Genomic DNA, 5,649 nt, shown 5'->3' on the forward strand with positions numbered 1-5,649 from the left:
GTCACTCTTGGCGGTAGACTAGGGAGAAGGCAGCTGCAGAGATTCTGCTTCCATCCTGTTCAATCCTGAGTCTAAAGACCAAGAATAAAGACTAAGGACTTTTGCTTATCCTGACTCTGGCTGATTCTGGGTTGTCCTGGGTGCTAGTGTGGTTGTCACAAGTAGTAGTTTCCAGCTCTCAGCCTACCTATGATAAAGGTTTAAAACAGTGAGTGAGAAGAAGATTTATAAGCTATATTCTTTAAAGAATATTGTGTGTATATTATTTTAACTATTATAAGTACCCAAATTAATTATAAAGGCTATATGAAAAAAATGCTATTTGCATCTAGAGAATAAATTGATAAATAGGAGTATGCTTTGAACAGTTTTACATAAATACTATTTGCATCCAATGTTAGCCATTTCTATGGCACTGGGAAAGAAAGAAAATACACAATAACTTTATTATATATTTTTAAAAAATAGCAATTTGTACATAATAAATTTGTAGTTTCATTTTCAATCATATTTTTTCCTATATTATATTATGGAAATGTTTGTTTTATTCCATAAATTAAAAATAAATAAATTAATTAAAACAAATAAAAATAGAAGTCTTCAGTTTGAAGCCAGAAGACCTGACTTTTTATCTTCCATCTTATTAGTATCCATTTTATCTTGGAAAATTACAATATACAATAATTTTTAGTATTTTATCAATTTTACCATTATAAAATTTGACACTTGAACAGGAAGATATGTAAAGTATACCCTATATTTCAATTCCACAATTTCTGACTAGGTTTCATTTGCTTAGATGATCATGGGTAAACATGAAAACACATGTCTACAAAAACACAGGGAGCCACAAAGCCTCCTATTCTAGTACTCCATCCACTGAACAACACTGCCTCCTACTCTAATTTAAATGCACTTCTTTAGTTAGTGTAGCACAGGAGGAACAAAACCTATTGAAGTCTGAGTCAGTAGATTTAAGGTCATATCATTTCACAGGCACTTACAACTGATATAAGTTAAGGCAAAGTTGTGTAATCTCTATATCTCAGTTCATTCATTGGTAAGTCCTTAAAAATCTCCTTAAATTCAAAATCCTTTGGGCTTTTGATCAGAAAAGATTATTTGACTAGGAAAGATCTAAAAAAGGCTGTGAGTCTATGCTATATAAATTAGTACATTATTTGTTCAAATGGAAATATTGTGCTGTATTTTAGAGAATTACAAGATGTATTTTTTGCCATTTACAAATGTAACCAAATAGTTGATGTATATTTTTTTCATTTTCATGAGAAAAGTCAATAGTTATACAAAGAAATAAATTATAGATAGACAGATAGGGGATTATCTTGAATAATTTTGGAAGTTTTTTAAAGTGATATTTAAGATATCAAATTCTATTAAGATTGAATTTAATTCTTTTGTTGTAACCACTGAAAATATCCAGATAGACATTGATGTTACCTTGTAAAAGATGCTATCAAAGAGAATCTTGTGTATAAAGAATATGACTTTAAAGTTCCTTGCAAATCTTAGCCTCTATATTACTATAATTCTGATTGAAAGTAATTGAGGGAATGTTCTATTTTCTTCATAAGTGTTACAATATCTTAGAACTTGGAACCTTTCCCTAGTACTAAAAAATTGCATTTCAAACCTGTATTAGTAGAAAAATAGAAATGAGATTAAGGGAATAATAATTATTAATATTTTTATAATTTATCTGCCTTCTCCTTCTATTCTTCCATTCAGAGCCTCAATTTTTGAGGAAGAATCTAGATCAACCATCTTTAATTTTTCTGGATTTTTAGATAATTATTCTATTAAGGTAATTTCTTCTCCTCTCATCTTTTCATAGGTTTTTAATGAGATTTTTTTCCCATTATATTGTAAGTTCTTTGAAGGCATAGAGTTAGAAGCAGGAGTATTATATGCAAGACACTTCAAGAAGGTGAGTGTAGCTGATTATTAGAATGTCTTGAGGAACATAAGAATTTCTGACTGTCTAGGAGAAAAATGATGAGAGGGTATAGTGCCTGCTATGTGTCAGTCACTTTTGCTAGGTGGTTTAAAAATATCATTGCACTTGCTCCTCACAACAGTCCGTTGGCTATGTGTTTCTATTATCATAATTTTATAATTGATGAAACTGAAAAAAAGTTTAGTGACTTTTCCAGTATTGAACAGCTAAGACTTATCGAAGGCCAGTCTCTGAATCTAGTACCAAGAGTTTTTCCACTAAACCCATCTGGGGAGATTTTAATATTCATTTCACTAGAAATGTTCATGAGCTTGGGGTCAAAGTATTAAGTTCAAATCCCAGTTATGTTCCCTATGATTGGCATGATTTGGGAAAATCATTTTACCTCTCTGAGATTCAGTATTTTATGAATAAAATAAAGAGCTTGGCCAAATAATCTCTAAGTTTCTTCAAGCTCTGCTTCTTTGATCCTATGATCCTAAGACCTGATATCACAGGGTGATATCACATCCTTTCACCTTTTTCTATTTCTTGAATATATTACAAAAGAAGGTCTAATCATTTATCAGGGATATCCTTGATGAAAAGAGGAAAAATATAATGATAATTTTTTGTAAATTATTCTCTACCAGTGTAAGATCACACTGGATCATTTATTTTTTTTTTTTCCTTTTCTGAAATGTTGCCTCAATGTCTCCTTTAAAATAAGGTGTCTCCTTCAATATGCTGAAATTATACAAGACTCTATGACAGATGTCACTATAGAAACAAAACTGTTCTACCACCCAATGAGTAGTGATATCAAGTGAGGTGTAAAACAGGGAGGCATATGCTCACCTAAGGTATCATCTGCCAGTATCATGGAAGAAGTCCAAACATAACCTTACTCTTGTTCTCCAAATGTTGCTATTTGCAAATGACAGTGTACTAATTGAATTAAGACCTGAAAGACAAAAATGCATACTGCCTAGTTTATTGCATGCATCTGGATAAACAGCCCAACAAATTAGGTAATACATGTATGTATATTTGAATAAGTGCTACCAATAGACAGTGAGCTACTTTCAGAATTGAGAAAGAAAGGGGAATTGGGATAGAACATTTTTTGGAAATGTTGTGATACATTCAGTGATTTCAAACTTGTTTATTCCACACTAACTTGTATTTCTAACATTGTTCTTCTCTCAAATAATTTGATATCTTTGAATCATGAGATACTATGGAATATACCATATTCCATATATATATATGGAACACTATAATTTTAAAGTAAAAAAATTACAAATAATTCAAAAGCATAGCAAAAAATGTGGCAGAAAATAGGTTACATTATATTTCATAACAATTCTCTTACAAAATGTGACATAAATATATTTTTGGGCATATATTTTAGACAAGAAGGGTAGTATCCAGGTCAGATAGTAAGAATGAGGGACAATTAATAGACACTACACTTTAAACTCTTGAGATACAAAAGGAACATGAGAAATGTTTCTAATATGTTTATTCTTCTTTGGAAGATATATGAAAAGACACTAATAAGAATTACTAGGGATTCTGATACATTCCATATACAGACAACTCCAAAAAAAAAAAAAAATCTGATATATCAAAGACAAAATCTGTGTGTGCAACTCCCTATTCCCTTTGTTCTTTAGTACTATCCTATAGAATGAAGGAGAAGAATCTTTTAACATTTTTATATGGCTCATATACTTTTGAAATGTCTTATGTAATGGAATTACCATTTCCCTAAGACCAAAATTCCTTAATCCACTCTGAGACCATCTCCCCAAATCTGCCATGACTTTGTTTCTCCAGCTCTCCCCTGACTTTGTTCTTAAAGTATTTTTTCCATATTTCTTCTGACTGTCCTCATCCATCAAACATTGCTCCAACTCCTCCCTAATTTTATCATTCCAACATTCTCCCCATTCCTTTCTGATCTTTTCTCTCTAATTTTATTTTTTAAACATATCCCCAATTAGTCCTGGATTCCTTAAAAAAATCCCTTATCTCCCCAATTCTTTCCTAGTTTTCTCCCTTCCTTCTGTCTATAAAAACCTGCCCCTTCGCAAAGTATGGCACAAAAATCATATTTGGATTTTTTCAGAGATCTTTACTCATCATTAATAAAGATACCTTTTGACACAGACAACATTCTGATTATTTACAATTCTCATATCTCATCTTTATACTCACAAACCTCATCATTTGACCACATCATATGTACATATGTACATACAATATAGCCAATATTATGTAGAAAAAAAAAGATGACAGCCTATAAGAAAAAGAATTGGGCTATAGCTATTGTTAGTGAGAATGATATGAATAATATAAAGCAAAAAAAGACTGAGAACTCAGACATTGGGGGAAGAATCAAGAAAGAGCAGCAGAAAACTTATAGATGATGGAGCATCCACAGAGACAGAGATAATTTTAAAAATTTTTGAATTGAGAAAAAATCAGTATTTTAGGGAATCATTAGTGAAATTGGAAAGAGCAGTTCAACTGAATGACAAGTTCAAAAATCAGATTTTAAAAAAGGTTTGTGCACAAGTGAGATACATTGCTTGCTATGATGACTGATTAAAGGGTAGACAAGTCCCTTAACAATCATTTCTCTGGAGAACCCATAAGGAAACAAAATGCCAAACTCTTGAAAAAGAGATAATGAATATAAAGGTACAGAGACATATCTATGAAAAAGACGATTGTGTAAATAGTTTTTCTTGATTGTGGTTATCTGTTAAACAATATTTTCCACACAATCTAAGTGTTATTGGGGGTAAGGATGTAAGATGTGAGGTTTATTAGTGATGCATAAATATGTGATACACTGTAAGAAACTTTCTAAAACAGAGAGAGCTGAAGTATGTGGGGAAGAAAGTACAAGTAATAGTACTTTTAAAATTAATTTCAATATTTTCAATGGATAAAAAAATCTATAATTCATTTTCCTCTTTTCCACTGTTTTGATACAGGAGCCACCTGCCATTGACTGCTGAAGATCTAACTCAGACCTGTAGCTCTCCATGTGAAAGGATGAGGATGTTTTAAGGAGACTGAGATGCAGTTGTGTTGTATGACCTCTCTCCTCCTCCCTCTGTCTCCAATTTATTTTCCCAATCCACAAGCAACACCTGTGTCAGTAAAGGCTGCTTTGCAACTCCTTCAGATGTTATGATTCACAGCTGTGGAGGCTCTTAGAGAATTGACCTGCCCCTTCACCTAGGCATGGTCCTAAACATTCCACATTAAAAAAAGAAACACAAGAAAAATATAATTCTGGAGACAAATACGCATGGTCAAGGAAAAATGAGTTTCTACATTGGCAATGTCAAAAAATTTTCAACTCCTTTTTAGCCACATTATTTCTCCATAAAAGAGCAGATATTAAAAATTAGAAGCAAAATAGTAAGCTAGAAGCTAAATAGACTATGATCATAATAAAAAAACAGATTATTTGAAAAGACTAACAATATTGATAGCACTTTAAACAACCTGATTAAAAGACAAGAGGGCAGAAAATCAAATTAAGAAAAGGCAGAGGCAAGATAGCTAAATTTAGGCAAACACCCAACTGAGCTGATCCCTAAGCTCCTCCAAATACATTTAAACAATAATTCTGAACAAAAACTAGAACAGCACAAAACCACAAAAAGATG

This window comes from Sarcophilus harrisii, chromosome 6 (assembly GCF_902635505.1).
Source record: "Sarcophilus harrisii chromosome 6, mSarHar1.11, whole genome shotgun sequence".
Taxonomy (NCBI): domain Eukaryota; kingdom Metazoa; phylum Chordata; class Mammalia; order Dasyuromorphia; family Dasyuridae; genus Sarcophilus; species Sarcophilus harrisii.